Source organism: Saccopteryx bilineata, chromosome 4 (genome assembly GCF_036850765.1).
Source record: "Saccopteryx bilineata isolate mSacBil1 chromosome 4, mSacBil1_pri_phased_curated, whole genome shotgun sequence".
Taxonomy (NCBI): domain Eukaryota; kingdom Metazoa; phylum Chordata; class Mammalia; order Chiroptera; family Emballonuridae; genus Saccopteryx; species Saccopteryx bilineata.
In genome coordinates this window covers 59,908,916-59,919,923 of record NC_089493.1, presented here as the reverse complement: position 1 = coordinate 59,919,923, position 11,008 = coordinate 59,908,916, and positions in this window count along the sequence as shown.

Here is an 11,008-nt window from a genome sequence, read left to right as displayed (position 1 = left end):
AATTAACTGAACAGTTGAAAATACTATTTTAGCTCTTTTTAGAGTAAAATCCTGGCTTCTCCTTAGTTTGTACAATTTAAACACATTCCCATGCTATGAAAACATTCTAGAAAACTGTTATACCATCAATGATTCAGAATCTCTCCTGCATGTCCATGGTGCTGTGTTCTTACTTACTGGTCTGCTGGGGTCATTGGCAATTAATTGGCCCATGTGTACATTATGCTGGTGCTGTGCCAAACATCAGGAAAATGGACAAGATGTCTTCCTTATTGTAATATGTCTGTTCAGACACCTTTTGTGCTAGATTCTCGTGTCCCAGAGGGCAGGGTTTGAGCCTTCCTTAGCTTTGGCTCTACCGTGATGGAGCATAGGAGGCTCAAAGAATGAATGTTCCTCAGAATTTCAAGCATACTGCTTGTGTTAATGTGCACATCAGGGAAGAACAATTAGTAAGGTCATTAATCATGACTCTGTTTAATTGTAAAAACTAATTGCCTGTTAAGATAAGGCAAGCCTTATTTCCTTAATCAGAGGGGTTACAACCTGAACATGTTGGGGAAATTTGAGATGCTGATGTGAAAGACAAAATGGATGAAGTTCAAGCACAAAGCCGAAACCCCAAGGTCTTCTCATTTACTCTTGTTTACTCCTGGTCTTCAATCAAAATAGACTCTTTTACCTAGATAAGCTTTACAAGGGAAATACAAACAGAATGCTAGGCTCACTCTTTCTACAACAGATGTTCACTCTTCATTAGGACTGTTTGTGTCCTCCCTAAATTCATATGTTGAACCCCTAACACCATTGTGTCTATATTAGGAGTTGGAGCCTCTAAGAAAATAGTAATTAAAGTTAAAAGAGGCCACTTAAAAGTGGGAAACTGACCCCATAGAACTAGGGTCCTTACAAGAAGAGACATCAGAGAGCTTGCTCTCTCTTTCTCCACATACCTGCCCTAAAGAAAGGCCAAATAACACACAACCAGAAGGTGGCTGTGTACAGGCCAAGAAAGGAGATTTCACCAGACATGGAGTTAGCTGGCATCTTGATCATGAACTTTCAGTCTCCGGAACTCTGAGAAAATAAATGTCTGTTGTTTAAGCCCATGGTATTTGCTATAGCAGCCGAAGCAGACTAAGACAATTTTCTCTACACTGTAGTGAATTTGGTTACAAATAGGCCCAATCTTAAATTTTCTGCTGTATTGATTCAAAATCTCCTCTGTACCAAGACATGAACTAGCCCAGGGTTTTCCAGAAATCTCTCATTCCCAAACTGACCTGTTCCTTTTTTCCTTTCATTTGAGAGAAAGAGAAAGGAGGAGGGAGGAGAGAGAGAGAGAGAGAGGAGAGAGAGAGACAGAGAGAGAGAGAGAAACATCAACTCATTGTTCCACTTAGTTGTTCCATTTAGTTGTGCACTCATTCGTTGCTTCTCATATGTGCCCTCACCTAGGATCAAACCCGTGACTTCAGCACACTGGAACTCTCTAGCCACTGAGCAGCTGGCTATGGCCTGACCTGTTCTCTTTCCTGATACTTTTTCTGCTACATTTCATGAAAATGAGTACTTTCCTTTTTGCTCTGTATTTTCTAGTTGGCAATGACTTTTATTTCCCATAGGCAATCGTAATTCAGATTTGAAAATCCCATTTTCTAGAAATTTTGGATGATGGAAAATTTTAGAATAACCAGCAAAGAGTGTAAGTATTACCTTTGTGTATGTGTGTTTCTAAGGAGAGTTGGCACTAGCAGAAAGCGTTCAAAAATCCACATCAAAAAACATGACTTAGTATTCTTAGTCTTTGGGGATATTTATGAATATTGTTATAGAAGACTTTTTGGCATTATATAGTTCCCAATTCCTCAGTTCATTGTATCAAACACCACGTGGCCAACTCTAATCCTTGCACTCATTCAGAATAGCAAAGAAAATTATAAAGCTAATGTCACCCATATCCTCAACCCTGGGATGCTCAAAGCATTTTTATTCTAGATGTTTGCCTTGTATCACAATATAAGTGTCATTTGGAGCCCCATTGCTCTGAGTTAGGAGCTGGGGATGCTCTCTCTAGTCTTATTTTTCAGTTATTAACACAATGTTCTTTTACACTATGTTCCTCTCTCACTTTGGGAGCCAAGGCAATGTAGTATGGTAGAAAGATATGAGTGTTGGAGTTATATAGTTAGATTCTCTACTTTGTGGCTGACTCTTCTTTCTAGGGTCAGCTTTCTTACTTGCAAAATAGAGATACTAATGCCTAGGTTTGCTGTGCTGTTAGCAATGTCAACACTAAGACATAACTCTGGACATTTTGGGGCAGTGCATTAGTCAGAGTACAATCAGAAAAGCAGAACTAGTATAAGAGATAGAGGATACTGCATTAATTTTAGGCATTAGACTTCATGCAAATATGGGAGCAAATAGAGACATTTATGCAAGGCTGTGTGGCCTCTATGTCTGATGTTGGGTCTGAGAAAAAAGACTTAACAATAAAGTGCAGGAGAACAAGGACAAACAGGAAGCCAGGAACATGTACTTGAACCTGCAACTATCTCTCCAGGTCTCCATCCTTCCCTGATGTGGAAGACTTGGGAGGAAAAAGTGAGTATGGTTTACCACAGAGCTGCACACCTACTAGTCCAAGACCTGGAAAAGGAAATGTGGTGGGAGACATAGGAGCTGTGAGCCCAGATACAACCCACACCCACAAGGGCAGCGAGCAGAGCAGCGACAGCCAATCAAGTTTCTACAGTGCCTAGTCTCTTAAACATTCTAAACCTAAAGCTAAAAGTTGATAAAACTCTACTTCTGCCTCCCAATTTTCATGGAAATTCCTAGTGGCTAATCCCCACCTGGAACCTTATAAGAAAAGGAATCCTGGGAAAATTAGTGTCAGTTTAGCTAAGTTTACACAATGGAAAGCCACTATAATTTCCATAATTTTTAAAGAAATGAAAATAGATTTATGATAAGAAGCACTATGGCTAGATCTGAGTATTTTGGGGGGAGAGAGAGAGAGATAGGGACAAAGAGGAACATAAGTATCCTTGGCTTTACTAGTTTGTAAATAGTACATAGCTTGTTCTAAGCAGATATCTTGGTCATCTTTCTTTTTTTTTTTTTTTTTAAATTTTTTTTTATTTTTATTTTTTTATTTTTATTTTTATTTTTTATTTATTCTTTTTTTTAGAGAGGAGGGGGGGAGAGAGAGAGAGAGAAGGGGGAGGAGCAGGAAGCATCAACTCCCATATGTGCCTTGACCAGGCAAGCCAGGGTTTTGAACCAGCAACCTCAGTGTGTCCAGGTTGACGCTTTATCCATTGCACCACCACAGGTCATGCCTTGGTCATCTTTCTAATGCCCCTGAGGTCCTGTTAGCCAGTTAACAACTTGAACCTGTAGGAAACAACTGATATTCTTTCTGGACAAACCAGCTAAGTAAAGAATCTTTCAGAAAAGTTCCTGAGCCAAACGTATTCCTGTCTGGATATAACATGAATTACACCACACACTCACTTTCATGCAATGAAAAGTAGGGGTTTTATAGCCAATTTTCAACCCTGCATTATACCTGGTTAGCAGATCTTAGCCGAGTCACAGGAAAAAGGACCAAAGCATTAATGCTTTCTTCTAGTTATTAACACAGAACCGTATTCAAACTCTGAATTTATTAATTAAATACAAGTTACATTTTGCTTCTTTTTTCCTTGATGGAAAAATGCTCAATGGTAAAAATACGCAATGTATAAGTTATTCTATCATATGATAATCAGTTACAGAAGTATTGTTGGAAATCAAATACCTTTATTCATGTGTAAAGGTGTGCAAAAAGGCAAACTAATAAAAATGCATTTATAAATGTACTAGCGGGACATCTCCGCTGGCTTGTCAATACATTTTATGTCACTCTCAAAACTTTTCAACACATTTAAATTTATTTTTTGAAGGAGTCATACATTTAAATATTATGTTAAGTAAAAGCATACAACAGAACTTCTTCACATGCCACCACCACCACCCCCACCCCCATCAGCTCAGGTTCTTGCTACTGCAAATGAACATTGTTATTAGTTCCTGGTTTACCCTGCCAGACACGCTTCGGTATATACCAGCAAATACAGATGTTCCCTCCTCACCCCAAACTATGTCACACAAATGGTACATGAGTCTACACACCATTATTTTCCAACTTACTTTTTTATTTTTTTCGTTTAATACATCCTGAAGTTCTTTCCATATCAGTGCATAAAGACTATCCTCCATCCTTTCATTTAGCTGCTTAGGATGTAATAGAATAGTAATTTACACTTTCAAATTTTATCTTCTATTTTCAACTCTTTGGATGTTGGCTTTGGCTTCTCCCCATCATACCTTCTGGAAAGAACTGCCACTCAGCAACTGGCAATTCTTCCTCTGTTTAAAAAGAAGCAACGCAAATGATGCTGACCCCAGGATTTGAGCAGTTCTGGTATTTTCTCCACTGAGTAGAGCCAATAGACAGACACATGGGTTCTCGTCAGCAAGCTGCCACCTGTCCCCTCAGCCAAGCTCTGGATGTCAGTGAGCATGACCAATACGCCACATTTCACTGACAGAGGTTGAGCTTTTAGCCTGTGTGATACCGTGCCCAGCTGTAACTAGGCGAGCCAGGTCCAATGGCATATGTGCTCCATTGGCCCAGGAGCCTCGGGCTGGGCCGCCCAGAGCAGCTCTTCTTCCAAGGTGACGCTCCCCTCCCGATCATGGTGCAGTCCTGAATCCATATGCTTGCTTTAGTTCTTCCTAATTACATCCTTTGATGTTGAAAGACTCTCAGACCAAGAAAAAAACTACAGGGACTGTGGCACTTATAGCTGCCAAACGGGCAGGTTTTTATATTTTGGCCGCTGGGGAGATGCGAAAGGGCCAGATGGTGTACCACAACATATGTTCCCTACGAGGACAGCAGAAGACACTCTGCATGGAAAGCCTGGGGCAGAAAATGCCACCCAGGGAAGCCATGGAAAACACAAAGGGATCAAAGCTGAGTCCCGATGTTACTTCAGGGCAGTGGACGGCCCCAGGTGGCTGCCGCCTGGTCATCTATGTGGCCTGAGTGTGCCCTCCTGGGGGCCAGGGCCTTTCTTCCAGTGCTCCTGTTCTCTGGGACAGGCCTTGTTCTCCTGGGCAGAGTGGAGAGCAAGCATGCCCCCATGCCCTGTGTGGACAAGTCATCTCTGAGGAATCTACGGGGTCAGAAAGGACGAACACTTTCCTTTCAGCTATTGACAGTAAAAGCAGTACTCAGGTGATTTAAGAATTCGTCCAAGGCCTTTTGAATGGGTCATCTGTAAGAGTCATTTGGTTTATAAACGGAAATAAATGTAAGTGTGTGTGTGTGTGTGTGTGTGTGTGTGTGTGTATTCTGCAGCTTGCATGCCCATGTGATTATAGTGTTATGATAACTTACCTTCTTATATTCTACCAGCTTTGCAAGAATCCTAGGTACATTTTGATAATTTCGTAATCAAGTCCTCTTGCTTAGGGGCACAATATGCAGCTACCTCAATCATTACTAATTATAATAATAGCTGACACTTGCTGATTACTTACCAGAGACCCATCACTTTGCTAAATAGTATCTCATTTAACTAACATGAACAACCCTGCGACATAGTTCCTATTATTATCCAAATTTTATAGACGAGGAAGCTGAGTTTGAGAGGTTAAATGACTTACTCAAGGACATACAGCCTATCCAAAAGGGAACTGGGTTGTCCGACTTCAGAGTCACTGATGTCATCTGAAAAAAAATCACTCTAGACCCTAGCTTAACAATCTGATTGTGTAACAATCTGTGGGGCTTTCCAAATTTGCTAAGAGAGTCAGGGAAGAGAAAAATCTCCCTGAGGATTTAGCCATCTACCAGTTATAGAACTCTCTGCCTTTAAATTATGTTCTACCCCTGCCTTTCAGCCATCCTCTCTTCCTTACACTTCTTTGGTCTAAAATGGAAAGTAGAAATTAAGCATTCTGGAGTGTCTCCCGTTTCAAAGGTATATTTGCTCTGTAGTTCCTGGTGTCCTGCTCTGTGCTTAACTTATCTGGCTGGAGGAGCATTCTATTGTATCACAGTGCTCTGTCTGTCTGCGACTCATTTTTCCCTGTGAGCAACTGGAGAAAGGAAAAGTGACATTTATCTTTGTGTCCCCTACATCTGGCCCATAGCTATACTTCAGTAAATACTTGAAAAGTATTGATCATAACAGTGTCAGGGTAGTGTTGAGGTAAAATCTGCTGGCCTCTTCCTCTGTCATTGCATATGCAAATAGAGTTCCTTAGAGGCTAAAGGCACCCTGCCAAGTTCCACCAAATGCCTTTCTAGGATTTGTTGCTCTGGTTAGAAGGCAGGATTCCTTTGTGAGGCTAGGAACAGCCCAGTCCATACCAGGGCTCCTTAAAGGGCTGTGAATAAGGAAACTTGGTGCTCCAAAGAACTCCGTCATTGGTGAAATATGGAAGTTGAGACCATTAGCGTCTTCATTTTCCCAATCTTTCCTCTATTGTAGCTATAAGGTGAAGGTCAGGAAAGAGGGGGAGCTCCATTTCTAAACATATGATATGATATTAATAAGAGCTAGGCTTTACTAGTAAAAATACCCTATACAAGGCAGACCTCAGAGATTTTACAAGTTCAACTCCAGACTACCGCAAAGAAGCGAGTTGTAATCTTTTTGCTGGTGGAGGATCCTGCCTTCGTTGTGTAAAAAATGCAACGCCTGTAAAGTACAATAAAGCAAGGCTCAATAAAACTAGGTATGCCTGTGCCCTTAATCTTTCTCACTAAAATGAAGATCAGTTGTATCCTACAGGTCAGTTGCTTTTGTACACATTTCAGTTGAAGTTGGGTGTGGTGAAAAACTTACAGCGATGCTGGAATAATTAGGAAGTTAGAATTTCAGGCATAGCCAGTTGTTTTCCAGAGTGAGTAACTTTCCTTCGGGATCATTTAAAAAGTATCACTCTCAACCATCTTGGCAGAATTTAGAATAAATTAAACACTGTTTCCATACATCACCAGGAAAGCCCTGCAAAAGCATATATCTATTAACAGAATTCCTAAGAGAGGGCAAGTTTAGGGCCAATGAAAGAATCATCATATGCTACTATACTTTTCCCACGACTGGAGAGCTGACATTCAGCCCGACAAACTCTCACACTTACGCTTCAAGACCCGACTTAAATTGCCATCTCCTCTAAGGAGCCTTCCACAGAGAGGGCTAGGTAAGCCCTCCTTTGTGTTTCTAAAATAGTCTGTATGTTCACCTATCACACCACTTACCAGATTACATCATGATATGTCTGTCTCTCCCAATGGACTATGAGCTCTCTAGATATTTTTATTGTTTTTTATTTTTTTAATTAAAAGTACCATATATTCATGACAGGGGGAGGAAGAAAAGAGGAGGAGGAGGGGAAGAAAGAGAAAGATATAGCATAAGAATAATGCTGCCAACGCAGATTTCCAGGACCTCTCAGGAACAAACCTCTTAACAGATTTTGTTGGTGTATCTTCCTGAATTTGTGTATATTTATAAACATTTATACACACACATACATACAGGAGTGAGCAAAGGAGGTTTACAGTTGTGATACAAATCAATAATATAATAATTAAGAAATAATACAAGAATAAACTCTGTGTGTTGCATACTCACAACCGTAGACCTACTTTTTACACAGCCTATATTTTGAAATCAGAAGTGTGTGTATATACATACATATATACACATATAAGCAAATGTTCCCTCTTCTCTTTTAAAAGCACAAATAGAGTGTTTTTCAGTCACCATGATATTCTGGCACCAGGCACAGTTCTAGGAATACAGCAGAGGCGCATTATGAAGTTGACTGAGTTGGGGATTATGAAGTTCGCGGTACCTACATAGTCCTTTAGCTGTTTGATTTTCTCCCCTCGTCCCCTTGGCACTCCCTCCCTACCCTCACATATTAGTGAGGTAAAACTCAAAGCTCTCCATTTTACTGCCTAAAAGCAGGAGCCCAGTGAAGACAAGATTAATATTCGTGACTAAAATACATATGGGCTTAAATTTTCTCTAGTACTCCATCCACAAATGGTTCCAGATAGTAGAGGATTAATGGTATCTTTAGAAACAAGACTCATGATACAGATTATTTACTGTACACTGTGTAAAATAAAGACCACGAAGTAAAGAATGCCCCATGCTTATTATCACATATTACTACTAAGAACGTTGTTAGTATGATTTCTATTATTTATATTTTAAGGACTGCAATGCTATGCCAGTTGATGCTGTGATTTCAATTTTTTTTTTTTTTTGCTTGGTTTTGTTTTTTCTTCTCCCATCTTATTATCCCCAGCAGAATCATAACTTCTCACTGAGGCATCTAATTTCTTAACCTCAAAGCAGAAGAGAAACATTTTTCACACTTTTCAATGGTAATCTGGTGTGGGGGTTGCCGAATGGACATACTTAGATGAATTAAACCCAGAGCTTCTCAGGTCGGACATGGGAGCCGCCCAGACAAAGATGAAGGTTAACATAATTTCAGAATGAAATATAGACCATCTTGTGCAAAACCACTGTGTTGCAGTTTAATTAAAAGAATTCATTAAAGTGGTGCCCCATCCAGGGTAATTAGTATGCGTAATTTATGCATTGCCTAATACACAAGGGCAGTAGCCTGAATAATAAACTCAAGTTAACCTTAAGTGGAAGAGATTGAATGGTCAGATGTTTATTTAGCTCAGGTTTGCTCACTAGTTAAGGTTAAAGAGGTGAAATTCAGTTAATTAATTAATTTCTCAGGCTGACCTGTGGTGGCGCAGTGAGTAAAGTGTCAACCTAGAACGCTGAGGTTGCCGGTTCGAAAACCCTGGGCTTCTCTGGTCAAGGCACATATGAGAGGTTGATACTTCCTCCTTCTCCCCACTTCTCTCTCCTCTCTCTAAAAATGAATAAATAAATAATTATTAATTTCTCAGATTTTCTTCATGAAAATCCTGCCTGCTCAACTGGGTAAAAGTCTTGTCACAGGCAGATAGCCCTATTTTTATTCCTCAGCTGTTTTCTGACATATCCTCTAGCGAATCTATAACTATTGGCAGGACTAAATTTAAGGGAACATCAAAGAATCAGAAAATAAGATCAAAATCAAACAAACAAACAAACAAAATACTGTACAAGCCAATCTGGGGTCTACGTCTACAGAAAGAACAGAAACAAGACAGAGTTGAAGAGGGTGTCACTGACATTATTAAAACTTCAGGCTTGCCTAGGATAAAGGTGTTTTTCCCCCCCAATAATGGGCCATGTGTTTAGGAATTCATATGTATATTTGAGCTTTTTTATTATTATTATTGGTGGGAATGGCAAGTGTCCATACCTAGCATGTGCCTACCATGTCACAGATATGGCCCACTGCTTATACAAGTTTTGTTTATTCCTTTTGTTAGAAATACTTCATTGTGCCCAAATTCAGTGATGTAACTTTTGTGGAATTAAAATTGAAGAGTTCAAAATTATGCAATTAATTGTAGTCAGCTTAGATTATAATGGCACATTAATCAAGTCCTTTGGCAAGACACCTGACACCTCACCCAGTAGTTGTGATGGGAAGTAGCTGGACCTGAGGAGTCCATTGGTTCATGTGAGCAGGCTAATTAGGTGCATTGTTATTGATTGATTGCTTCATTGGTAGCTACATATAGGTAGGGGTTCTGAGATTTAGGAGTTAGGATGAGCCAGGAAAGATCTAAACTAATTCTTTTTTGGACTAGAAAGACTGTAATAAAATAAATAAAATCTATTAATCACCTGATATTAATGAGCACCAATTATATGCAAGGCACAAGGCCAGCCTGTGAGTTTCCACACTAAATCTGAGCTTAAGATAAAGGTGCCCTCCCCCCCAACCCACTCCTGACTCCCATCCCGACCCCCTAGGACTAATTGTCTAGTTGGGTGTTAGAACAGAACCACACGTGAATACAACCAGTCACATACAGCAGTTGGTTTTAGAGTTATTTAAAGATTGAATAATGGACTTCCTTTCTTTGAGAGCTTCTCTCCTTTGTGGGACTGCCCTTCCTTTGTTCAATATCTTATCAGTGAGCTGCCAACCACCCCTGCCCACATGCTGGACACATGACCTAAGGTAGGTCAATCAGATTTTCTCTCCTGTAAAGTGAGAGAAACACATGGGGAGAGACACACAGGGAAGGAGAGTCGGCACCGAATCATCCAATGACCAGTTGCTGAGATCCCTGAGGCAGTCATGGTTCCTTCCCAGGAATTGGTTTTTCAGCTCTTCCGTTTTGTGACCTTAACAGGGTCTTAGCAAAATCCTGTTTGCTGTTTGACAGCCAACATTAATTCCTGATAACGACAATGAATGCCCTCATAGTTGAGAGGTGGAAGAGCTTACCGTTGGAGCAGGGTTGAGGAACCAGGAATGGTATAGAGAGATAGTGAGGTACACCGGATTCTGGTCCTGTTTACTGAATGCTTGCTATCTATACTAGGTACTGCATGCACAAAATATGCAATCATCCCCTTTTTACAGAGTGAAAACTGAGGCTTGGGAAAACTCTATAAGGCCACACCACTAGGAAGTGGCAAAGCTGAGACTTGAACCTAAGACTTCCTGACCCCAAAGCCTGTGTTCTTTCTTGCAGACCAAGTGTTTCTCCAGCTTGTAGTGGGGGAAACTACTTAGCCTCTACGCACATTGGGTTATTTTGTGGTAAGATTTGGGTGATAACAGCTGCCCTGTGTCCCCTGCAGGGCTGTTGTGAGGATCAAAGGGGAGAATGTTCTTAAAAGCACTTTGAAGCCTGTCACATTATCCAAATACTTTAAAAGGCTTCCTATTGTTAGATGGAACTCCAACTAGAATGGGCCAGATACTGAGATGTGACAAGGAAGAGGCTGGTACAGGAGGGTCTGGAGGAGAATTGAGAACATCTTGGGAGACAAAG